The sequence below is a fragment of the Mandrillus leucophaeus genome, unplaced genomic scaffold, assembly GCF_000951045.1.
Source record: "Mandrillus leucophaeus isolate KB7577 unplaced genomic scaffold, Mleu.le_1.0 Scaffold15, whole genome shotgun sequence".
NCBI lineage: Eukaryota > Metazoa > Chordata > Mammalia > Primates > Cercopithecidae > Mandrillus > Mandrillus leucophaeus.
Genome location: NW_012101476.1, coordinates 8,697,999 through 8,725,893, shown reverse-complemented (window position 1 = coordinate 8,725,893; position 27,895 = coordinate 8,697,999).

Genomic DNA, 27,895 nt, shown 5'->3' with positions numbered 1-27,895 from the left:
AAAAAAAAAAAAAAAAAAAAATCTGGACTTGATTCAAAGCTCCAACCTAGTGATTTTCAGGAAGAAAAAAGTACTAAATATATAATTAGGATAAAACTCAGCTTAATTAGCACCTGAAAGTGTGTTTTACTTCAATAGTCATTAGAGAAATGCAAATCAAAACTACAGTGTGGTACCACCTCACATCCACTAGGATGGCTACTATTAAAAAGGTAACAATAAGCATTGGCAAGGATGTGAAGAAACTGGAACTCTGTGCACCACTGATAGGAAAGTAAAGTGGTGGAGCCTCTGGGGAAAACAGCGTGGCAGCTCCTCAAACAATTCAACGTAGAATTAACATGTGATCCAACAATTATTCTTCTGGGAATATGCCCTGATGAATTGAAAGCCGCGTTTGAAGGACATAGTTGTACACCCATGTTCATAGTAGCAGCATTCACCATAGCCAGACTGTAGAAGCAACCCAAGTGTCCATCAACAGATGAATGGATTAGCAAAAGTGATATGTGTATACAGTAGAATAGAATTTAGTCTGGAAAATGAATAACATTCTCACACATGCTACAATATAGATGAGCCCTGAGGACATTATGCTAAGTGAAATAAGCCAATCACAAAAAGACAAATACTGTATAATTTCATTTATTTGAGATACCAAGAAGAGTCAAGTTCATGGAGACAGAAAGCAGAATGGTGGATGTTAGGGGCTAAGGGAGGGGGAAAAGGGTAGTTGTTTAATGGGTACAGAGTTTCACTTTTTTAAGATGAGAAAGTTCTGGAGATGGAAGGTGGTGATGGCTGCATACAATGTGAATGTACTTAATACCACCGAATGGTACACTTACAAATGGTTAAGACAGTAAATTTTATGTTATGTGTATTTTACTGCAGTTTTGTTTAAAAGAAGGCTCAGTCCAATTAAATAATTTCATAGTTTCTTTAGGTAGTATCCATAATGTTCAGATACTTCAGATAGCTGCCCACTACTCTTGCTTCTTCTCCTAAAATCTAGTCTGGAAATATGGTGGGAAGAGAGAGTCACTTATGGGAAAGAGTCAGTCTCTTTCAGAATAACATCATCTCCTTCCTCTGGTCTCTGAAATGGAGTCTTATTCTGACAAAGATATTGCTCTCCCTCTTGCAGGATGTGACCAGCCAGTATGATCTGATCTGAGCTTGCTACACTTAGTACTGTGGCCACGTTGTACTTACTGGTACAGATCTCTGACCTGCCATATTTTGTCTGCAGCCTGTTGGCCTGGTCTTGCCATGCTACAGTGAGCCCCACAGCAAGCCTGTTGGCTCCTAACTCAGAATCCATGTGATGTAGGAACTAAGGAGACTCCAAAAAGCGAAGCCTGGGGACCTCCCTTCACCTGATTGCTGTAATAACCTGGCATACTTTGATGAGGCTGCAACTGGGTTAATGCGGGGGAATCTTGCCCTACTTGTTATCATTGTTCATGAAGGCCTAGAAAGGTGATAACTGGAAATAAAGCATGAAACATTTTGCGACAAAGAGGGGGCAAATCTAACTTAATAAATAAGAACTTATTACAAATTGGGGATGCACCAGAGATAACAATAATCAGATCAGAAGCTACCATCTATTGAGAACCAACTGTGGCAGGCACTCTATACACACAGTCTCCTCCAGTTCTCCCTTGAATCCCTCCAGATGGGTGTTGTTACCTCCATTTTAAACATAGTACTTTGGAAGGTACGAATAACATAGGGAAGTGGAAGAGGCTGGCTTTAAGCTTAGGTTTGTTTGACTTAAAATCCTGGGATCTGTCTATTGAGCCATGGCCAAAATCAGCCATCTATTTTTACTTAACAGTGATTAATTATGTTAGTCATTCAACCATATTCTTTGGCAGTGGTCTCTAAACTTTATTGACTGTGCACTCATTATTTAAAGTAATTTGAGTACATACTACCCAAAATGTGTGTTTTAAAATTTATGTATAGGGTATATGCATACATGAAATAATGTACTATATCTATTACAGAACTGATCCAAAATTAGAAATTTTTAAACTATGAGATAACAAAGAATAGAATTTTACTAACTTCTTCCTGAAACCTGAGGCATGATTATGTGAGCTTCATGAAATGGTACACACTGCACCTTGGAGTGTGGTTTATCTGAATAAATAGACATGGCCATTGAACATGTTGAAAAATCCAAGTGACAGATTGATTCTCACATGACGCAGAAGTTGGACTTTTGAAAACCGAAACAAAAACATTAAAGTGAATCTCTGTCCCTTCCACATACCTCAAATACAGTTTAGTCTGGCAACGTAGGCTCCCCCACCTACTGTGTCTCTCTAAAGAAAAGGACCTAATTCAGAAGAGTAGGAAGGTAGGCATTTTTCTGAAATTTAATAAAAGCATAAAGTTAACTATACCCAGTTGCACTTTATGAGGTAAGACTTTTCATTCATAAATGGTAACATAAGCCAAGAATAACTACACGGAGTGTAGGAAAAAGAAACCTGTGACCCACATATCTCATTCTCAAAGGGAAGATGATGCTTGTGCCAAGAATGGCCAAGAAGGCGTTTGCATAACATAATCCAGGACCGTCAGATAATTCACAACAGAAATCAGAAGATAGGGTAAGAGACCTTCATTTCTGATCATGACTCTGCCATTGACTAGGTATGCGGTGTTTTACCTCACTTGGTTTTAGTTTTTATTTTGTCTGAAAAACATAATGTCTACCAAAATACTTTAAAAATCCAATGCAATGAAAACGCAGTTCAAATGTCAGACTGGGCTACCTTAACTTAAGGATGGTGCCCGATTATTGAATCTCCTGAAGTACCTTCACACCGTGATTACTTGATAATGTTTTGTTGGGCTGACTGTATTTAACAGAATACCAATAGTTATCAAGACTGATAGGGCCATGGGGACACCAACATGCAAGTATTGTGTGCCGGTTGTGACTGAAGCACGGAGGAGTTGGTGGCTCACAGAAGTCCCTTCTGTGGCAGGGTTGTGTGTGTGTGTAGGAAGGATGTATTAGTTTGTTCTCACATTGGTAATAAGGCCTTCCTTGGGCTTCGTTATTTTTTACGGGAAGGGGTTTTACTTGCTTCCCGTTTTTGCGTTATTGGGGGGGCTTCGGGAACTTTCCATTCCTGTGGGAGTGCCCTTTTTCGGAAGGCGGCGGGGGGGGGATTGGTTGCTTGGTTGGGGGGAACCCCTTTTTAAACCCTTCGGTTTTGTTGGGACTTCCTTCCTTTTCCGGGGACCGGGCTGGGGAAACCACTCCCATGATTCAATTATCTCCACCTGGTCCCTCCCACGGCACGGGGGGATTTTGGGAACTACAATTCAAGATGAGATTTGGGTGTGAACACAGCCAAATCTTTGTCCCCACAGATATGGTGGGGACAAATCATATCAGATGTGTCCAGAATGAAGAGGAAATTAGATTGCACAAAGAGGAAAGAGAATGAAAGACAGCTAACAAGGTTCAGACAAATTGAATGCCAACCAGAGTCAGCTGTAGCTGCTTGATTTGGTGAAATGGTCCCTCAACCACACTGTGGTTCTCTCTTGAGTCGGTCTGTGCACAGAGACCTAGGTGTGCAGGTTGGTAGACAGGGGTTCACGCAAGCAGACATCAAGGCTGAAGAGGCCACTTCCTTACCCTCATCCCATAACCCCCCATTCCCATTCCAAGTTTGAACTATTTTCATTTTGCCTTCTAGGAAACCTTGATGTCCATTTTGATTTTTTTCACCTTGCAAAACATTAATGGTTTTTAAAAAGGCACAGGCCCCGTTTGATTTCTCTCTGGAGCTGCTTTCCTGTGATCTGTGCTGTTGCAGCCTTAACTGCAGCCAAGTGATGCTCATTTTCATTTCTACCTCATGGTGTCTGCTTGGCTATACACTTACCCCTCATCTTGGTAAAAAACTGGTTGCATATGTAATCAAGATTTTGGAGAAAGAATGTTCCCATGTGTCTAGGGTAGTGGATTGGAGGGGAAATAATGAGAAGGAGATTAATTGTTCTTTATTATAACACTAAAGATAAATCAAAGATGGATACATTTGACTGCATTGGAACTATGAAAGTCTGTAAATCAAAAGTCAGTAAGACTGTTACAATGAAAGCCACAAAGTGGGGAAAGATAGTTGCAACGTATGCATCTAACCAAAGGTTTGTCTCCAGAATATATAAAGTCATTCCTACAAATAAATCCATAAGAAAGCCATCTCAATCTTTTAAAATGGGCAAAAGACTTGAATAGCTGTTTAACCAAGAAGATATCCAAGTGACCAATACGTGCATTTAAAGGACCCTTGACATAATTAGCCAGGAGGGAAATGCAAATGAAAACCACAAAGAGATACACAGTCGGAATGGCTACACTTGAAATGGCAAACAGTAAAACCTTCTGGTGCAAACATGAAGTAGCTAGAGCTCTCACACACAGTTGATGGGAGTGTAAACTGGTGCAATAAGTTTGCAAATCCGTTTGGCATTTCTAATAAAGCTGAATGTACCTTACGATGTGCCTTATGATCCAGCAACGCCACTCCTGGGGATAGAAATGTATATTTGTGCCTCAGGAGGCATACACACATAAAAACGTTCCTACAAATATTCACAGTAGGCCAACTCTGGAAACATCTGATGTTCATTAACAGGAGTATGAGTGAATAAGTTGTAGGATACTCATAAAAGGGACTAATAAGATTTTCAAAAATGCACCAACTCAGACCCATGCAACCGCTTGGAAGAGTTTCACAAATATAAAGTTGGATGAAAAAAGCCAGACAAAGAAGCACATATTTTTTATAATTTCATGTATATGAAGTTTAAAATTAGGGAAAACTACTTGATAGTGATAAAAGTCAGGAGACTTTTAAAAATGGGATTCCATTTATATAATGTACAAAAATAGGCCCAACTAAGCTGTGCTGTTAGGAGCAGGGATGCTGGTTACCCTGGTAGGGGTTAGAAACAGAGAAGCAGTACAGGGGCTTTCGGAAGTGCTGGTAATGTTTTGTTGGAGATTTTTAAAAATAGGAAGCAGGAAGTGGCCATGACTTGGGAGAGGATCAAGAGGAACTCTAGATGTTGTTAGTTCTGTTTTCTTATCTGAGCAGAAGTTACCTTGGTGTTTTTACTTTGTGAAAATTCATGGAGCTGTTTGTGGGCAATGTTTTAGCATTTTTCTGTATGTATGTCATATTGCAATGAAGAGTTTACTTGTTTTGAACTTTGATGGAAAGCTAATTTGATAAAGCACTTTGATAAGTGCCCCAGAGTGATTGCTCTGTGATATCTGGAAACTAATTGCTGTCTTCCTAAAGAGTGATCAGAAATCATTAGAAATTCTCAGAAGTTTGATTCAAAGATGCTGAAATGTTCTATGACCTGGGAAACTTACGCTGAAAATGATCTGCAACCCTACAGATGAAAAGGGAGGATGCCTCGGTGACACGAGAGCAAAGGCAAAGATAGAGAGGCGTCGGATCAGTCAATGCCACGGGAGGATCATTAATTGATTCCATGCTGGAAAAATCACCTTTATCTTCAGTTCACACGGACAGACCTTAGGAGACAACCATTCAATACACCAACCTGTGCCTTTTTAGATCCTGAAAAAATTTTCTGAATATAATGAGTCCCAAAGGGCTTGTCACCTGTGCTTCCAGTGCTATACCTTGTATTAGATATTTTATCACCACAACCAACTTTTCATCGGCATTCAGAGCTCAAAATACATGTGCACACCCACACAAAGAAAAAACATTTATTATACCAAAGTCTTTATCTTTATTGTAGTCATTTCATGTGGTCCATTTCCTCTGTGAAACTTCAAATCAATTTCCTTGGGATGCCATTTAAGATGATTCAACCCCATTTTCATCCATTTTCCCCATTTCTTATTAAAGACCTTTAGCTTTCTGGAACAGAAGGCCTGGTATCCTTGTGCACCCCCTCCCTCTCATTTTCCCTTTTGTTTGATATATTTTCTTTTCACGTTTTCTGAGGAGGACCAAATTGTCTGAAATCTGTTGATGAATCATTTGTTCTCATTGTATCCTTCCCCACAAAGCCACAGCACACAGAACATTTCCAGAAAATCCACTTCCTTCATCCCAACCCATGTGCTGCACTGATTCAAAGAGACTCTCCCTCTTCTGAAACTCAAGTAGGTGGCTACAGAAAAGGAATTCTGGGTTTGGTGCCAGTGCCAAGAGGCGACTAAGGGGCGCTTCTCCTATCTCTGTCAGATTCCTCATATTTTTGATGTATTTGGAAATTACTCCACTGTATTGCATTGCGATGGAATAATCTCCAAATTATAATAGAATAATTTCCAAATTATCATATAAGAATTTTCAGGTGCCCATGCTGTCATCGATTCCTTTAAGACATCCTTTGTATAGAAATTCTGTATTCTTCACTCTATCCAGGTCGACCATAAATGCCTCATGGTCTGTTTGACACGCCTATAAAATAACACTCACATGATAGGAGTAGTAGAGAAATTCTAAACAAAATGTTGGAATAAGTGGGCTTCTCCAGCATTCCTCAGCTCCCCAGTTCTCAATCCTTTTACCCTTCCTACCGTCTGTCCCACTGCATGTCCTTGAGAGCTCAGGTCCCTGATAATTCCTCTGTTATGAACTGAATGTTGTGTTCCCCCTCAAAATTCACATGACGAAATCCTAACACCCCCCAATGGGATGATATTAGGTGATGGGACTTTTGGGAGATGATTAGGTCATGGAGGTGAAGGCTCTAAGAATAGGATTAGCACGCTTAGAAGAAGAGATGTGAGAGCTTGCCCTCACTCTCTCCCTCTCCCCACGTGAGGACACAGCAAGAAGGCAGCTGTCTGCAAACCAGGAAGAGAGCCCTCACCAGATGTCAGATCTTCCAGCATCTTGATCTTGGACTTTCAGCCTCCAGAACTGTGAGAACTCAATTCCCACTGTTTGACCCCTAGTCTGTGGTTTCTGTGATAGCAGCCCAAGCAGACTAAGACATCCTCTCTCTAAAGTGTTTATCATCTCAGGATTTTAGGTTCAGAAAAGACTCCTTTTACTGGTTCATTGCTTGATTCATTCATTTTACAAATACTTATGACCTATCAGTTGTGTGCACGTCCTAAGATAGATGCTGGGAATACAATTGTGGGCAATACAAACACCGTCCCTGCTCATAATGTAGAGGGAGAGACAGCCCCTCTCACATCTTCATCAAGACATGTGCAATTCCAATGATTTCAAGTGATATGAAGTAGCAGATAGATGACACCACCAAAGCATATTTTTATTTTATTAGCTAATGCCCACAGGGTACATACAACATGCCAGGCACTGTTTCAAGTGCTTTTCAAATATTAACTAATTTAATACTCCTAACGACCCTAGGAGGGAAGCATTGTATTGATCCCGTTTTACAGACGAGAAGTCTGAGGCACAGGAAATTAAATTGTTTATGGGCACACAGTTGGGGTATGGCAAAGGCAGATTTGGAGCCCACACAATCTAGCCCTGGGGTCTATATTTTACTGAAGCCCTCAGCTTGCTGCAAAATAATAAGGATATTTACCTAACTATGAGAATGAAAGGAAGGCTTCCTGAGGAAGTGTGAATGGAGCTGAGATAAAAAAGAAGAGTAGATGTTAAAAGTGTATGAGGGTGGGGGTTGGAGGTGTAAGTGTCCTGAGAAAGAAAGAAGGACACCATAACTGGGCACCAGAGTGCATTTCTAGCAGCTCAAATGCCAAAAATGTGCCTTACCCTCTATAAACCAACTGCGGTTCTATGTGAATGTTTCTGACCTTTGAAATAATTAGTCAGAAAATTGGGAACCTGAGAGTAGCAGCTGTCACCCCTCTGCCTGCCTTCTCCTTGGACTAGCTTGTGTTTGCTTTGTCTCCTTGCCAGCCTTGCCGGCTGCAAACCTCAGAAAGGATGACTTCGATGAGGGTGGCTTACATTTGGGGATTTTTTTTTTCCTTACAAAAGTAAACACTTACTGCAACAGTAAGAAAACCATCTCAATGGGCCAGAATAGAAGAGTCTGAGGAATTGATTGCAGAAAATCTGCTTATTTCACAGATGGTTCATGGCTCTTTTGGTCATTGGTAGGGTCATCATAATCACTAATATTTTAACTCAAAAGAGGTTCTGTTCCTCAAGATGGGCTAAGTGGCACAGCAGCTGCCCTGGCACACAGCCACAGGTGGGAGGTGGTGAGGCAGTGAAGTGGTCTGTATGGTGGGTGGTCCCCTGGTGGGGGGGTCATGCTTGTCACTCGAACTCATCCAGCCCTGATGGATGGAACTGGGGTGACGTGGTGGAGCTGCAATGGCACCCGGGCATCCTGTCTCTGGAAGAGCAAGTGGAAGAGTCGAATAATACAAACAGACTTTTCTTTCGTGAAAAGTCATCACGAAAGAATGCGTCTGTTACAAAAATGCCAAGCTTGCCCGTGTTGCGTTCACAGAGGAGCTCCAGAGTCAGAATGCCTGACTGGAGTCCTAGTCCTGCCAATCACGGGCCCTGGGACCGTGGAAAAGTTGCTTAACCTCTTTGTGCTTCATCTGCAAAATGAAGGAGACAGCAGTACTTACCTCACAGGGGAGCGAAGGATTCAATGAGTAACCGGCCTGAAGCTCCCACTCACTGTAAGCACCACGTGAATGGCTATGACCATCATTGTTGTCAATGCACCTGGTGTGAGACCTGGGGAGGGCTTTTCCCCCTCTTCCTTGAGACACCTACCCTTACAAATCCCATTCTACACGCCCGGGCTTTTGTCCTTCCTCTCCTCTATTTTCCCATTTTCATCCTGACTCCTCTGCATCCCAAGCCTACCTTTTCTTCCTGAGCCTAATCCCATTGCATGCCTGAGAGCTAAAGCATTCTCTCTGTGTTAGAGTCTGCAGGTGACTGTTACAACCATGAGCACACCCACCTTTCTCTTCGGTTGCTGTGTTCATTTTCTAGGGCCATCATGACAGAGTCCTATGAATTAAGCGGCTTAAAACAATAAGAATTTTGTTTTCTCACAGTTCTGGAGGCCAGAAATCCAAAATCAAGGTGTTGGCAGGGCTGGTTCCTTCTGAGAGCTGTGAGGGAGAATCTGCCCTGTCCTCTGTCCAGCTTCGGGTGGTCACCAGCCAGCCCTGGCATTCCCTCGTATTTAGGGCATCACTCTCATCTCCATCTCTGTCTTCACACGACATGCATTTCCGTGTCTCTTCTGGTCTTATAAGGACAGCAGTCATTGTGAGGTGGGAGGCAGGGCTTGACTCCAGAGGCAGGGGTCAGACACTGCACCAAATTGAGGACTAACTGAAACAGGGACCAGGTAGAGGCAGCTCTCCCTAAAACATGCCCACTGGTGTGCACCCCAGTTTACCATTGCCATGGCAACACCCAGGATTTACCACCCCTTTCCATGGCAATGACCTGATAACCCAAAAGTTACCACCTTTTTTTCTAGCAATTTTTGCATAAACTGCCCCTTAATCTAAATATAATTACAACTAGGTATAAATATGACTGCAAAACTGCCCTGAGCCGCTACTCTCAGCACACCGCCTGTCATGGAGCTATAACACTGCTGCCTCAGTAAAGCTGTTTTCTTCCACCCTACCACGGGCTTGCCCTTGAATTCTTTCCTGGCTGAAGCCAAGGGCCCTGATGTGTTAAGCTCCACTTTGGGGCTTGCCTGCCCCGCATCAGTTGGATTAGGGTCCACCCTCCTCCATTGTGACCTCATCTTAACCAATTACATCTGCAAAGACCCTGTTTCCAAATAAGCTCACATTCTGGTGTTCTGGGTGAACATGAGTTTAGGGGCCCACTATTCAACCCAGTACAGTTGCCAGAAAGAATATCCTTTTTAGGTGTGCTGACCAGACAGTCACAGGTGTGGAAGGAGGTGAGAAATCCATGTGCTTTAAGAAATTGCTGCAAAGGAACCTTAGCTGAGGCTGCACTGCCTGGCCCATCTTTCCAATTTGCTTTGCATTCTGAATATGCATCTAGGACTATAAATACATTTGATCATGTGCACATTTTTGGTCTTTTTCACTGTAAGTGGATGAAATCCCCAATCCCGGCAGAAGCTAGAGACAGAGACAGTAGACCCCTGAATAATCACCACTGTTAGGGCTCTGCCTGCTGAGGAGTGACAAGCTTGTGCCCTGTGCAACAAAAGGCAGTGGACAGAGAAGGCACAGGGACGTCAGATATAGAGCATTTCCCCCTCTCGGACACATGCACAGTTGGATGCTTCGATGCCCTACATTGGCCTTATCTTTTGAACTCAGATAGTGAGGTTCTCCCAGAGAAAATGGCATTCATGAGAATTTTAAAGTGTGACAAAAGAAGCATCAGAAGTACAGATGATCTAATCTTGGTGGTCTTCTCGGTGAACTTCAGTGACCTTTTACAGAGACTGCTCTGGGAGGATTTTAAGCCATCAGAGAGTCCAGGAATCAGCTATGACCAGCAGATACTAGAAACACTGCAGTGGGTGCCAAGCAAGCACAGAGATGGGCTAGAGGGAGGCGGCAGGAGGTAACCCTAGAGAGATGAAGGCCCTTCAATGGACCAGCCCTGTTCTCTAGAGTCCACACCCACTGGGCAAGGGCCAACCTTGGTGTCAGGAGCCTGTGTCCAGGGGCCTGCCTGCCCTCCTTCCTGTCTTCTACTTCAAAAATTGTGGTTAACACATCCCCAAATGTCTCCACAAGGCCTTGTGAGTGTGCCTGTGTGTGTACCTCTGTGTGTGCAAGTGTGCACCCATTAGCATGTGTGAGTGTATATGTGTTCATGTGTGTGAGTGTGCACGTAAGTGTGCCTTTGTGTGTGCAAGTGCGCACACATGAGCATGTGTGTATATGAGTGTGTGTATGTGTGTTTGAGTGTGCCTGTGTGTGTGCCTATGTGTGTGCAAGTGTGCATGCATGAGCATGTGTGCGTGTGTATGAGTGTATGCATGTGTGTTTGTGTGTGCATGTGTGGGTGCGTTTGTGTGTGCAAGTGTGTATGCATGAGCATGTGCGAGTGTGTGTGTTCATGTGTGTGTTTGTAAGTGTGCATGCAGTCAGACAGTTTAGGACTATGCTGTCTTCTATGTCATAGCAAAGATTCTCAAGCAACAATGACACTGGTCATTTGGAAGGGTCCTAGCTGGGTCCTGCTCATTTTCATCCTAATGAGATTGTCATCCAAGCAGCTTTGGCACAGGTGAGCACAGAGGTCAAGGGGTGCCTGCTCAGAAGCGAACTTTCCTAGAGAGCTGGTCGTCTGAAACATTTTTTTAAAAATTTAAACGTAGTCCACCGGGAAGCACATAGGTTCAAAGAGAGTCCAACCTGGGTTTGTAAACCTTCTTCACCATTTATTAGCAGCGTGAACTTGGACCAGCCAGTTAACCTCTGACTCTCCCAGTTTCCCTGTCTATAAAATGGCATTCACATTGCCTACCTAATGGGGTTATTGTGAAAATTAACAGTGTATGTACAAAGTACCCAGCTGAGTAACTCCATGGAGATGACTCTCCCTAAATGGTGGCATTATTATTCGTGTAGTGTCTGCTTTGACTGCCACCTATGCTCTCTGGCAGAATCCATCCATAAGGAAGTCAGCAGCCTTGTGCACCAGCAGCCAGCTTCATGGCTCAGCAAGTGATGAGGCATCTGCTCAGGCCCCGGAGGGCAACCCATTGAACACTGCCCTGGGGTCATCGTCATCCCCGCCAATGTCCCCAGGCATAGGACATCACAGCCCCAGCAGGCAGAGCTCACGGGAAACCTGCTGCTCCCAGGGCTTTGGTGTTTTCCCAGAAGAAAAAGGAGGAGGAGATGAAATGGCCTTTCCTCATTTGCTGTGCACCCCTTTATCCAAGTGTAAATCAAACTCCTCCAACACACACCTGTACAACAGCTTGTAAACCATAGGCGGGCAGGGAGTTTGTCTGTCTTGTTCTTCAGTGTGTCCTCGGTGCCTAGGACAGTGCCTGGCATGGAATAGTGGTCTGAATAGTAATTATGATAATGACAAAGCTTACTGGGTAGGTACTGCTTACTATGTGCCACACCCTACCCTTATTGCTACGTTAATATGGTCACATTGAGTAGTGCTCCCCACAGCCTATCAGGGAGGTACTGAGATTATCCTATTTTCCAGACTAGGAAACAGGCCTAAGGAGGGGAAGGGACTTGCCTACAGTGAGACTCCTGCTTACTTGCTTCCTGTGTGATTCCCTGCTGTTGGCATCACCCCTGAAACTCCAAGCCCCCTCACTTTGCCCGAGAAGGGGAGGAGAGCAGAGAGGAATCTAGACAAGAAGACTCAAAACTGCACCTTCTGGGTGACAGAGGGGAGAAGGACAGCCTGAGAAAGAGAGAAAAAGGGGAGAGTGAGAAAGAGAAGGGGAAGAAATAACTGTGTTCAGCATCACCAGGGAAGCGTTGCCTTGGCTCTCCACTGGCAGCCACTGGATAAGGAGTGACGATGGCATCTGGATGCATGGGAGCATCCTTGGGGAACTGCCCCCAGGCAATCACTGAAGCAGGGGATTGTGACATTGCAATGTCTTTCCAGTGAGCTTCAGACTCCTGTCCTCCAGCCATATTTATTGTTAACAGCAGGGGCCGCCGTATATATCCCAGAAACGTACAACTTTGGCTTCAGAATAACGATAATAATTAGAATCATAAACAACATAGAGATGAAAAATTAACTTTAGAGATTCCTAGAGCAAGTGGAAAAATCAGGCACCAGAATCTCACATTGAAGAGATGCATGCGTACAACCTGTCCGGCACAGGATGAATGTATACCTAAAAGTCATCAGAAGTCTTCGAGAAATAGTCCTCTAGATTTAAAATACCGTTTCCAGAATACTCTGGGGTTCATCCTTTGCCTTTGTCTGGAACATCCTTCGTGGCAGGCACCCCCCATCCCCTCATTCTCACTGGAACCTCTTCTCTTCCCACTGGCATTCCTATCTGCATATACACTTGAGGTCACTTCATCAGATGAAAGCAACAAGCATTTCTTCCCTCCAAAAAATTACCTGCAAAATTTATCAAATACTTTCATGAAATTCATAGATCCCCTAAACTTCATTCCTATATTCTTCTGTGGTTATGGAACCCCCTCCCCCCCCCAAAAAAAACAATTCTATAAATCGCCTTGTGTAAATAAAATATCAGCAATAAACATAAATGCAACCTCCAAGAAGTACTTTGGGTTATTCTGCCAACATCACACAAATCTCTTCTATAACTTGGCCTAAAGACACCCATGTACTGACATTCTTGAGTTTGACAATTAAAATAATCTAGTACAATCTAGTTGCTCCTTAAGGAAGAGATGTATTACTTGCTGGGATCTCAGAAATCCCAATCCTGATCTAAGGGAACTTTCTGTTGAATGCTGATTCCAGCTGTCTATTGGAAAATGGCTCAAATGAGCATCAGATAGAGGCAGAGCCCTCTGAAATGCCACACAGTCTGTGCCTTCCAGAGATCCAGCCCCTGCATCCTGAGGCTAAGCCACCTACCCAAGCAGACCCCGGTTACACTATACACTGGACAGTCCTCTAATTCAGGAACAGGTTTTGTGGAAGCCTGTAATTCCCCTCTTTTTCTAATTCCCGTAAAATTAATTCAGACATTTCCACACTTCCCTATAGTTCTACCTACCCTCTCAAGTGTAGCTCTACAGGGAAGCTCTTGTAGGCTTTTGTTTGCTCAATATACTTAAGCCACTTCACCACTGCTTTGCAAAACTCATCAACCGAGGGTTTGGTCTGCAACTTGTTCTACTTGTATTTTGGTTCTTAGGTGTGAAGAGCTTTTGCAACTTGCTAGGCCTCCTGACCTTCCCTTCCTCTTTCCTGGCCTACTTTGCAACTGTGGTGAGTCCTTCCTACCTCCCCACATGCTCTATGGTTTCCTGAAACCTTCACCACACTTCAGCTAAGCAGCCATTCTTAATTCCACTTCCCCTTACACCTCCATACTTAAATACATATACTTATGATATTAAATATATAAGATGAACTTGTTAACAAATGAGAAGCAATAAAGTAGTGCATTGTCCCATCTCCATTCTCTAGTAATTCTCTAATTCTTGAGATCCGTGCCGATCTTCACGTATCTAATGCACGCGTTTGACTGCATGGAGTATGTGGTTGATTCTGTCAATAGGCAGTCTTTCTGGATGTCTATCCTTCACTTAAGTGTCATGTTTTTGTGCTTTGGTTTCAGAACGATGCCTCTTGTGGTGATTATCATCTGAGATGACTCTGCCAGTGGCAGAAAATAGAAGAGTTTTAGTCGATTGGTAGGTTGGTTTGTCGGTTGGCTGACGTTAGCTACGGAACCAAGAAAAACATCTTGGGGAATCTACGGATTCTGCTACACATCAGCGTTGTTCATTGTGAAGCCCCTGGCTTGGGGAGGGGTCACACACGGAGGTGCTCAGGTCTGTGGGACCTTCGCACAGTTTTCCCAAATGAAGGCCACCAGGGACTGATTTGCACTGGTGTCTGCTCTCCTTGCTGTTTTCATTGGAATCAAAAGTTGTAAAATATTTCTCTAGTTGCTAAATTAAAATTGTGGCTGTGTCCAAAACCCCCTATAAACCCAGACTTGTCACTTTCCTCAGTGCTAGAATAAAAGCAAGCAAAAAAGAAAAAGAAGCGAGAAAGAAATATGATCTCCAATATCCCCAGCCATGAACTGAATTTATGTGGCAACCAGCAATAGCAATTAAAAGGGAGAAAATGACAAGAAAGCCATTTTTCTTACTCACAGCTTGAATTCTAAAGCCAGTATTTCCTCTGGTTCTTGATCTACTGTTTCTAGATGAAGTCTTTTTCTTCAAACTCAGCTGCAGAGGTTGAGGACAATAGCCTTTTGGAGCTCAATTGCATCCTAAGACTAGCATATTCTACACTTGTGCTTTGGATAAAAGCAACTGCTGTTCTTTGTACTCCTTGTACCTATTACATACCCCTGAACAAAGCATTGGTTCCTATGGTCTTCCACAATTTGTCCCTCTGAACACTGGGTCAAATGAAATATTTCTTATTTTCAGGGGCTTCAGGGGCCACCGGAAGGATGGTGTGTTAGTCTGTTTTCACACTGCTGATAAAGATATACCAGAGACTGCAAAGAAAAAGAGGTTTAATGAACTCAAAGTTCCATGTGGCTGCAAAATCATGGCAGAAGGTGAAAGGCACTTCTTTTTTGGTAGTGGCAAGGGAGAGGAATGAGAGCAAAACAAAAGCAGAAACCCCTTAAAACCATCAGATCTTGTGAGACTTACTCACTACCACAAGAACAGTATGGGGGAAACTGCCCCCAGGATTCCATTATCTCCCACTGGGTCCCTCCCACGACATGTGGGAATTCTGGGAGCTACAATTCGAGATGAGATTTGGGTGGGGACACAGAGCCAAACCATATCAGATGGTGAGTAAATGAAGATATATTAGTACCATTAAATGAAGTGTTTGTGTTTCCTCTCCTTCTTCAAGACTACCAAATCAGTAATGCCATCCTGAGAAGGATTAATCAGCCCTTTCTTTTACCACTCGAAGATGAAAAGAGCAAAATTAAGTACAACATTAAAATTGTAATCTTCTATTTAGAGAAGCTGCAGGTACTTCCACGAGCCAGGCTGTTAAGTATACAGCACGGAGCTGCTTCCTGATGATAACAGCAGGATGAAGCCAGCAGGTGGCCGTGGGTGAAGGATGGTACTTAGGTGTCTGTTTGGGTCTGTAGTAATCTCAGGTAAAGTGTATTATAAGACAAAACATTTAATGCATTATTTCCTATGACCAAAGACGAGTTTTTCCAGCAATGATTGCATGCCTGGAAGCTGAAGTCATTGTAGTCTAAACGTAAAAATGGCACAAATGAATCAGCTTCTGGGCTATAAAGAAATGGCGTAAGTCTAGTCAGCACAGCAGTTTGTTTGGAAAATAAAGATACATGTGTTTCCCAGGTTTTACAAAGCCCTGTAGCCAATTTACAGAGCCACTGATGTTCAGTCATGTGTCATTTAATGGCGGGAATACATTCTGAGAAATGCATCATTAGGTGATTTTGTTATGCAAACCATAGGGTGAATTTACAAAAATCTAGATAATAGGAGGCTACCACGCGCCGGGGCTGAGCCTACCTCACGCGGGGGCTGTACGGCAGGGCCTACCGCGCACGCTGGGGCTGTATGGTAGATATGGCAGAGCCTACTGCACGCCGGGGCTGTACAGCAGAGCCCATTGCTCCCAGGCTACAAAAAAGTACAGTGTACAACTGCTCTGAAAGCTGTAGGAAATGGTAACACAATGGCAAGTATCTGTGTATCAAAACCTGTGTAAACATAGAAAATGTACAGTAAGAACACGGTATAGAAGATAAAAAGGCCAGGCATGGTGGCTCATGCCTGTAATCCCAACACTTTAGAGGCTGAGGTGGGCAGATCGCTTGAGCCCAGGAATTCGAGACCAGCCTAGGTGGGCAACATGGTAAAACCCCACCTCTACTAAAAAAAATACAAAAATTGACTGGGCACGGTGGTTCATGCCTGTAATCCCGGCAACTTTGGGAAGCCAAGGTGGGTGGATCATTAGATTAGGAGATTGAGACCATCGTGGCTAACACAGTGAGACTCTATCTCTACTAAAAATACAAAAAGTGAGCTGGCTGTGGTGGCAGGCACCTGTGGTGGCAGGCACCTGTAGTGCCAGTTACTCGGAAAGCTGAAGCAGGAGAATCACTTGAACCTGGGAGGTGGAACCTGCGGTGAGCTGAGATCACGCCAGTGCACTCCAGCCTGGGCGACAGTGCAAGACTCTGTCTCAAAACAAAAAGCAAAAAACAAAAAACCCCACAAATATTAGCCAGGTATGGTGGTGTATGCCTGTAGTCCCAGCTACTCAGGAGGCTTGAGGTGAGAGGATCACCTGAGCCCTGGAGGTCAAGGCTGCAGAGATAATCATGCCACTGCACTCCAGCCTGGATGACAGAATGAGACTGTCTCAAAAAAAAAAAAAAAGATAAAAAATGGTACAGTTGTATAGAGGACTTCCCATGAATAGGATTGGCAGGACTGGGAATTGTGTAAGTTACTCTGGATGAGCCAATGAGTGGTAAGTAAATGTGAAGGCCTAGGACACTACTGTGCACTTTTGTAGGATTGGCAGTGCAGTAGGTTTGTTTATACCAGCATCCCCACAAACACACTGTGCTATGACACTAGGCGATAGGAATTTTACAGCCCCGTTCTAATCTTATGGGACCCCATTGTATACACCATCCATCACTGACTGAAACATCCTGATTCACCACATGACTGTATTAACTTTAAGTGATTGAATCCAAACCTGGGATTTTTCAGCCTCTGTCTATTACCTTGAGCAAACAGACTTTTGTTCCTAAACAATATCAGCTCTTGCAAGGTTGGGAAAACTTACAATGTCTTTGAAAATCCTCATAACACACATGTAGGGTGACATTCCATAGCCAGAAGGATCGGGTGAGCTGGTGGACTGACACTCCAAGGACAAACTTACTCTGCAGTTTATTTTAGAACTCACTTGGTGATATGGTTTGGCTATGTCCCCACCCAAATCTCATCTTGAATTCCCACGTGTTGTGGAAGGGATCCAGTGGGAGGTAATCGAATCATAGGGGCAGGTCTTTCTCTTGCTGTTCTCATGATAGTAAGTCTCACGAGATCTGATGGTTATTATAAGAAGGAGTTTTCCTGCACAAGCTCTCTCTTTTTGCTTGCTGCTGTCCATGTAAGATGTGACTTGCTCCTCCTTGCCTTCTACCATGATTGTGAGGCTTCCCTAGCCACGTGGAACTCTAAATCTACCTAAACCTCTTCCTTTCGTAAACTGCCCAGTCTTGGGTATGTCTTTACCAGCAGTGTGAAAATGGACTAATACACCTGGAATCTCAGCTTTGTTTTTTGCACTTTAAAAGAATTATACCACCTGAACTCTCATTTTTCTTAATTAGGACAAGTTCAGCCATTTCAAAGAACACTGACCTACCACATTTCACTGAATAAAATACGAAGATTATTACCTGTATGTTTAACTTTTAATCTAGGCTTTCTGGCATCAAAGTGGATTAAACCCAGTTTACTAAGGACCCACTCCCCCCAAAAAAAATCCAGAATTCCCTGGGCAATAATAATCTTCAATAATATTGACATTTGCCTAAACAATGACATTAATTATAAATTCCATATTTGAAAGTACATTTTGCCATTGGATTTATTTCATTCTCTTTTCAAATGTCTTAAGGATTTTTTCTGCACATATTTCAGGATTTTTTTTTTTTACACATTCAGAACAGAAGAACAGACAAAATTGTCACCCTGAAATAAGTTCCTGCTGTTTCATAAATATCGCAGTGAATATGAACAACTTGTCAAAAAGATATTAATGAAAATTTGAGAAATGTTTTTATGAATGCAGTTGAGTTTCACAACCCTTTCATAGTGAAAATGAGTCTGAAGAAAAATGAACTATTCTTTAACCATTATTTCTATTTGTCTTCACATAATTTGGGGGTGTTATAATTGGCTTCTGAATTTATTGTTCATGTCATATGTAGATGAAGAGATGGATGAAAGAAGCTGAAAATATTCTACATCGTGAAAGGCTAAGAGTTTAGAACCACAGGCAAAAGGCTGAGAAGTCTCAGTACTCGTAAACAGGAAAAGATCTTGGATCCCTAAACTGTACTGAAGACATCTCAGAAAGCAGGGACCCCATTGATTCTCATCCTTGGCTGCATGTTAGAATAATCTGGAGAGCTTTCAAAATGCTGATGTCCAGTATTAATACCCAGACTAGTTAAATCCAATCTTCTCATTGACAAGACAGCCTGCAGTAGCCATTTGGGGCAATCGTGGGATCAATGCTCCGGGTCTTTCTCATCACCCGTCATCTCCCGTTTGTAATTGCAGTGGATTGAATAGCATCCCCCCAAAATGTATGTCTACCCAGAACCCCAGAATATGGCCCTATTTGGAAATATAATTAGTTGAGGATGAAGACAGGCTCATACTGGATTAGGGTGGGTCCTAAATTCAGTGATGAACATCCTTATAAGAAAAGGGGAGGACACAGAGAGACACAGACACCCACACAAAAGAAAGCTGTGTGAAAAGGGTGACAGAGATAGGGGTTATACTGTCACAAGCTGGATTAGTCAGAGTTCTCTAGAGGGGCAGAAAAAATAAAATATGTGTATATATGAAAGGGAGTTGATTAGGGGAATTGGCTCACACAATTACAAGGCGAAGTCCCATGATAGGCCGTCTGCAAGCTGGGGAAAGAGAGAGAAGCTGGTAGTGGCTCAGTACAAGTCCAAAAGCCTTAAAACCAGAGAAGCCAATATTGCAGCCTTCACTCTGCAGCCAAAGGCCCAAGAACCCCCTTGAAAGCCGCAGGTGCAAGTCCCGGAGTGCAGAGGCCAAATAACCTGGAGTCTGAAGTCCAAGGCCAGGAGGAGCAGAAGCAAGCATCCAGCAAGGGAAGAAGAAAAGGAGCCAGAAGACTCAGCAAGCAAACAGATCCCCCTTCTTCTACCTGCCTTGTTCCAGCCACGCTGGCAGCAGATTGGGTGGTGCCCATCCACATGGAGAGTGGGTCTTCCTCTCCAGTCCACCCACTCAAACATCAATCTCTTCTGGCAACACCCTCCCAGACACACCCAGAAATAACACTTCACCGGCCATCTAGGCATCCCTCAATCCAATCAAGTTGACACCTACTATTAACCATCACACAAGCCTTGGAGGGCCCCGGACCACCAGGATCTGGAAGAGGCAAGGAAGGTGTCTTCCCTAGAGACTTTGGTGAGAGATCGGCCCTGCAGACACCTCGATGTCTGACTCATAGAACTGTCGAAAACTTAATGTCCACCGTGTTAAGCCATCCAGCTAAGATATTTTGTTATGGCAGCCCTAGTAAGCTGATACAGTGACCTTCCCCTCATTTTTGGATTACAGAATAAACTACCAGGCAAGGCAAGTTCTTATTATCCTAGATATTTAAGTCTCATTGTAAATATGGGTTGGACTCCATCTGGGTACAGAACTATTCTGAGATCTTACCATGGTGAGAATACATATATAGAGTGGGCATTGAAGCCCTGGTCCAAATCTTTCACCTTCCGTATTATCCTTAATACCGCATCTGAAACTGTAAGCTCAAACGGCTACGCTCCAGGCTTCTTCCAACACGATTTTAGATTTTCCAGGTGGATGAAAAAGAAGAGAATAGCTTGGTAATGGATATGAAATATACTGTGATTGTGACTACTTGATTCATACTCTTTACCACTTTGTCAATTATTAATAGAATGAAACAATAACTAATTTGCTTTTAGAAAACCCAGTAACAAATAATACTTAGGGTAAAGATTGGTCTCATTTTGTCATACTAACAGACTAAATTTAAGTATTAGTTGTGGAGACAGGATGCAGAAAAGTAAGGACAGAAGGATTAGCATGAAATTTCCCTAAAACTGTGTTTCTCAAACCCAGTACTCTTATCTATAAGTGAGACAGTATTTTGCAAAAAGCGTTCTTACTATTTCTGATGCACTCTGATCTTTTAAACTCTTTTTTGATCTTGATATTGATGTACAAAATTCATTTCATACCCTAAAAATGAGTCTCCACTCTGAGCTTACACAACCTCTAATTGGGAAAATTTGATTATGGATTGAGAATGACGTGATATCAAAGACGCTATCTTTGTGTTAGGTGTAATAATGGCACTGTGGTTCTCTAAGAAAATGTCCTTATCTCTTAGAGATTCAGTGAGAAGCAAATCTGGATGCTCTTAGAGGCATGTTTCCTTCCTGGTGTTAGTGGCTTAATCGCCCTGGCCCAGCTAGCCTGGGCCCATGTGCAGGAGGCAGAGAGGTCTAAGTCTAATGTTCACATTCCTGACAAGCAAGGCTGGTCCCAGGCTCCTGCAGGCAGCCCTTGGCCCTCGGTAAGCCTCAAGTTATTCCTAGGCCTGGAAATTCCTTGATATATTTCTTGTTATCTGAAGAAAGTAGGTGTGTGCGTCCACCTCCCCTTATGCTCACTCATATAACCCTAGGTAACACAAAGAGGGGGCAGGGCTCTCTCTCCTGACTGCCCTCTCTCCTGAAACTTGGGCCATCCATGCCTGGCTCATAGCATGAAACTTTGAGAGGAGGGAATTTGTCAGGCACTGTGCTACTTCTCTACTTGTAAGTCTCCCCCATTAAAGCCCATGATACATTCGCATCACGTGGCAGTAGTGACGGCTTGCATGACAAGATGCACCCTGAATACATAAGAATGAAATGACAGGTGCCTGAGGGGATCTGTTTTAAGTACTTCATTAAGGGGGAGAAAAAGGATGGATGGGGCAAAAGTGATGCAACCTTGATAATGGCTGGATCTGTGTAGCGGGGATGTGGAGGTTCATTTTACTATTCTATTTTGCATGTATTTGAACGTTTTCATAAGAAAGAATTTTAAAAAGACATGCACACACAATACTGCCCCAGAATGTCTCTTGCCCTGGAACTTGAACATTATATGATAACTTTGAGATTTTTGGAGAAAGCTGTGTATAGATCCTCAAATGATCATTTCATGGAAAAACAGAAAGAAGAAAGGAGAAATCCGTACAGTAAAACATTTCTATCCAGAAAAGTTTAACACTTCTGCATTTATATGGTAATACAGAGACAATGAGGCCAGCAATTTAGCCCTCTTCCTAGTCACTGTGACATTGTTTTTTATCTTTGTCTATATGGCTAATCTCTCCAACTAAATGGGAAACTGGGTAAGGGCAGGGATATTGACTAATGTCCTTTTGCCTTTTCTGGAAAAAGATGACTTGCATATTGCAGGCATTTTATCAATATTTTTTAGTTGATTGAGCTATGTAAACATACTTGTAGTTATAGTTTTAAGATTGGGCACACTTGTTTGCATTCTTCTACTTCCTTTAAAATATGCACTTTAGGAGGCCAAGGTAGGCGGATCATCTGAGGTCGGGAGTTCAAGACCAGCATGACCAACATGGAGAAACCCCATCTCTACTAAAAATACAAAAAATTAGCTGGGCATGGTGGCACATGCCTGTAATCCTAGCTACTCAGGAGGCTGAGGCAGAAGAATTGCTTGAACTCAGGAGGCGGAGGTTGCAGTGAGCTGAGATCGCGCCATTGCACTCCAACCTGGGCAACAAAATGAAACTCCGTCTCAAAAAAAGAAAAAAAGTTACTTGCATATGGTAAAAACAAAAACTTACTATTAGAGTTTTCAACTGGAGAGCCATCACCAAGCTTATTAGAGAATAGTTTAAAATATATATTAAGCATTTACTCTGTGTCCGTCACTCTGCAAAATGCTTTATGTAAAATATCCCATTTAATCTTCATAGTAATCCTAGAACAGTTACTGTCAGAACCTTCTGATAGGGAAACTGAGGCACAGAGATTAAGCCTTGTGACTTTCTTAGTGTCACAAAGCTACTTAGCAACAGAGCCAGATTTTAAACCTCAGAAGAATGACTGATGCTAGAATCCTTTCTTTCAAAGGCCCTCTCTCCTGCAGTTCAGATGAGGCCCATGAGGTAGTGCTCTTGAGCACCATATCCAAGAGGACTCAGATTCTGCCTGGCCTGTGTGATCCTGAAAGCTACATTCTGCACAGTCATTTGCTACTAAAAAATGACATAAAGCACTCATATCTATTGGGCATCGAATGTACCAGACACTATGCTAGCTGCTTTACAAATATTGTTTCATTTAATCTTCCCATAAGGAAGAGACATGATTAATTACTAATATAGTAATTCAACATTATATCAAGATATATCAATATAATACCAAGATACATCAAGAAATCAAATATCTTTCTAAATATGGGAAACAGGGTACAGCCTGGTGTTTGCTGATGGCTTGGTGGCTGAGTTTACTCCAGCATAAAGTGGGGCAAATCAAGAATGCTAACAGGTGCCTTAGCATGACCAGGTGACTGTCATCAGTGAATAAATGCAGGAGGCAAATTTCTGAAACATTACTAGAGCGACAGGGAGAAGGACAGAGTCTCTGTGAAAAGTATAGAGTTTGGTAAACTGAAGATAAGTGCTGAGCAAAGAAAAAATAGCCAAGAGGGGACAATCAAGTGCACGGGAGGAGAGGAGAGGCAGTGATTTTGTAAGAAAGAGGAGTGTAGACAAGACGGTGGCAGGAAGGAAATCCTCAGTGAATTGGGAATTTGAGTGTCACTTCCATCTATTTTAGATCTAAGTCACCCAATAGAATAAGCATCTATCAGAACAAATTAAGAAAAATAATCCCTCAAGGAAAGAAAAGAAATTCCCACTTCAGATAAAAAATCAAATTATGTGATCAAATAAGTGAGCAAAGAGGTTTATATATATTTGCTTTTACCAATTGAATGAGTATAGTCACTGGGGAAAACATGATGTTAGTTCCTCAAAAACTTAAACATAAAATTACTATCTGCAAAGCATAGAATGTTTGTGTCTCCCCAAAATTTATATCTTCATAACCTAACCTCCAATGTGACAGTATTAGGAAGTGGGGTTCTTAGGTCATGAGGACAGAGCCCTCAGGAGGGGGACTAGTACCCTTATAAAGGGACTCCGGAGAGCTCTCTCACCATTTTTTCCTGCGGTGAAAATATAACAAGAAGTCGGTAGTCTGCAAACCAGAAGAGAGCCCTCACCAAAACTCTACCTTGCTGACACCCTGATCTCAGATGTCCAGCCTCCTCAACTGTGAGAAATAAACTTCTGTTGTTTGTAAGCCACTCGATCTATGGTGTCTTGTTATAGTAGCCTGAACTGACCAAGACACCCTATGACACAACAATTCCTCTTCTCAGTATATGCACAAAAGAATTGAAAGCAGAATTTCAAAGAGAAATCTGTACACTCATGTTCATAACAGCATTGTTCACAGTAGCTAAAACATGGCTGCAACCCAGAAGTCCATCGATGGGTGAATGGATAGCACAGTGACAATGTAGTATATACAGAAAATGGAATATTATGCAGTCTTAAAAAAGGAAGGAAATGCTGATACAGGTTATAACATGGATGAACCTTGAGGACATTATGCTGAGTGAAATAAGCTAATCACAAAATGACAAATACGATATGATTCCACTTATACAATATACCTAAGGTAATCAAAAGTATATAGATAGAAAGTAGAATGGTGGTTGCCAGGGCCTGGGAAGGGGAGGGAATGGGGAGTTATTATTTAATAGGTACATAGTTTCAGTTTTGCAAGATGAAAAGAGCTCTGGAGATGGATGATGGCAATGATTGCACAACAATATGAACCTACTTAATGTCACTAAACTATACACTTATGAATGGTTAAGATGGTAATGTTGGTCGGACGCCGTGGCTCATGTCTATAATCCCAGCACTCTGGGAGGCTGAGGCGGGTGGATCACCTGAGGTCAGGAGTTTGAGACCAGCCTGGCCAACAGGGTGAAATCCCATCTCTACTCAAAATACAAATATATATATACACACACACACACACACACACACATATATATATATTTATATGCCAGGCATGGTGGCAGGCACCTGTAATCCCAGCTACTTGGGAGGCTGAGGCAGAAGAATTGCTTGAACCAAGGAGGCAGAGGTTGCAGTGAGCAGAGATCACACCATTATACTACAGCCTGGACAAAACTCCATCTCAAAAAAATAAATGTTATGTTTTGTATTCTATCACAATAAAAACTGAAAATCAATGAATACATTGATAAAGAGACAAATAAACAAATCTAAGGCCCCTGAATTTAAAACCAAACAGACTTTGGGAAACCATTTTTTATATGTTTTTTGCTGGGCAGAAGAAACACAAGGCACAATATGTCTAGTTACTTTCCTGCCAGCCTGAGAGGCAAAACTGCATCGTTAGGCATCATGCCCCCAGCACCCAGCATGATGCATGGTGCACATTAGATTCCAAAAACAGTTTCTGCACAATTAGAACAGGTCAAAGCAAAAATAAGAGAGGGCTCAAAGATGTCTCATAGAGAGAAAACAGTGGTCAACCAGTTTTATCACTAAAGAATCAGCAGCTCATTGAATAGTAGGTTGGATATTTTTTGAGGGAGGGGGATGCAGAATCCTTCTCGTGCTGGAGTAGATGCTGCTGACATCATCTCTTTACCTTCTTTCTTGTTTGTTTGTTTGTTTGAGATGGAGTCTCACTCTGTTGCCCAGGCTGGAGTGCAGTGGCACAATCTTGGCTCACTGCAACTTCCACCTCCCAGGTTTCAGCGATTCTCTTGCCTCAGCCTCCTGAGTAGCTGGAATTACAGATGTGCACCACCATGCCTGGCCAATTTTTCTGTATTTTTAATAGAGACGGGGTTTTGTCATGTTGGCCAGGCTGGTCTTGAACTCCTGACCTCAGGTGATCCACCCGCCTTGACCTCCCAAAGTGCTGAACCTCACATCTGTAATGCCAGGACTTTGGGAGACCGAGGCAAGTGGATCACCTGAGGTCAGGAGTTCGAAATCTCTACTTTCTTTCTACAAGAAACTCTCATGTCAGTGTCGGTCTACTCCTATCTGTATGACAAAGGCATTTCAAATACTAAACACACACATCCCATAAAGTGGGTGTTATTATTCACACTTACGGACAGGAACATTAGTACTATGGCTTAAGTAGCTTGACCAGGGAGTGCTGGTGAGTCACTATTAGCAGCCCACATTTGCAGCCCAGTTGGAAGCAGCTCTCACTGCCTCGTCATGGTGTCTCTGGAAATCCCACACGCCTATTATCATCAGCCAACACCATGTCCTCTTCATTCCTGACCTTCACACCCACCTTGCTTTCTTGAGCTTCCTACCCTGGTTGTCAGCATTTCTATCTATAATACAAACAATCCTAAGATGAATATTTTGTAGACAGTCTTTCTTTTTACAGGAGTCTAAGAAAAAGCTTAGATTTTGTTTTCTTGTCTTGGTTTACTGGAGAACCATCAATTCAGTATCATTTTGAAAGGAAGGACTTCGGCTCATGAGTCAGACTTAGCCTTGGACGGTGTGTGGGGAGTGTGGGGATATTGTAATACGAGGTGGAGATCTGGCTGCTGCTTCTTGGTGCATAACAATCACAATCACTTTAGAAGACTGAGCCTCTTCAGATCGATGCACTCCGTCTTCTCTTCTGGGAACCTTTCGGAGCATTTATCTTGTAGGTCTCATGACATTTCTGGTGAGCTGTAGCCTCAGAGAGAAGAAATATGGAGCTGACAAAAAGAATGTAGATGTGCAGAGAGTATCAGGGAGTTCTCGCAAGGGTATCACACATAGAAGGGAATGGGAAACATAGTGAAACCCTATCTCTACAAAAAGTAAAAAAATTAGCCAGGCATGGTGGAGCACACCTGTAGTTCCAGCTCCTAAAGAAGCTGAGGTGGGAGGATCGCCCGAGCTGGGGAGGCAGAGGTTGCAGTGAGCTGAGCTGAGATCGCACCATTGTATTCCAGCCTGGGCAACAGAGAAACACCCTGTCTCAAAAAAAAAAAAAAAAAAAAATCTTCAGGACACTAAATTTGCAACTATCCTTGACATCCTCGATGCTATGTTAGTGTTAACCATGCTAAATTTTTCATTGGTCCTTCCCTTTAATAGCAAGTTGCTTTAGAAACAAATATTTCCTCCCAAACCGTCTATACATCTCTAAATTCCGTTTGCAATTGCTATGTTTATTTTATTCTTGCAAATATTTGAACACTTCCGCATAAACACCCATTTAGAAATCAACCACTTGATCTTTAAGAAACTTTTGACATTAACAAAATTAAATGATGTTTTTCCTAACTCTCACTGTTCTTCCAGCAATTTTTTTGAGCAATCCTATTTGGAACAGAAATAATGTCACTTCAGGAAAGAGGCATTGACATTTTCTGACCAAGCCACCTTTAATAATTCATTATCACCAAATATTCCAATGTTGTTGAACTTAAAAATCAGAAAATGCAATGCTATGCTTATAGTTAACTTCTCAGTGACATGAATTATTTATTTTGTGCCATTTCTGGAAGAAAAAATATGGCCCACAGTCATAGCACGAGTGTATGTATATTTAATATTTTTACTGCACATGCATTAAAAATCAGTATTTATTCCCTAGAAAAATAGGATAGGGTAAGAGTTGACTGGCTGCTACAAAGGAAAACACTGTCCCTTTTAGGGTTGCAAAGCAACCAGACACAGCAAAGTGTTATGTAAGCTGGAAAGGTGGTGAATGAGGGTTTCTTGGGCTTGTGTGTCTCCGTCACTGAGGTCACGCAGCCTGCTGCTTCCTTCTAAGTTTTATTGCAGGGGTCTCCAACCCCAGGGCCATGGATGGGTACTGGTCTGTGGCCTGTTAGGAATCAGGCTACACAGCAGGTGAGCGGTGGGGAAGCGAAGCTTCATCTGTATTTACAGCCACTCCCCATCGCTGGCATTACTACCTGAGCTCAGCCTCCTGTCAGATCAGCCGCGGCATTAGATTCTCACAGGAGTGCGAGCCCTATTGTGAACTGCGCATTTAGGGGATCTAGGTTGTATATTCCTTATGAGAATCTAATGCCTGATGACCTGACACTGTCTGCCATCACCCCCAGATGGGACTGTCTAGTTGCAGGGAAACAAGCTCGGGCTCCCACTGATTCTACATGAGTTATATCAGTTATTACAACAGATATTGTTGTAATATATTGTTATTACATTGTAATATATAATGAAATAATTATACCACCCATGTAGATAGCTGTATAATAATAATAATAATA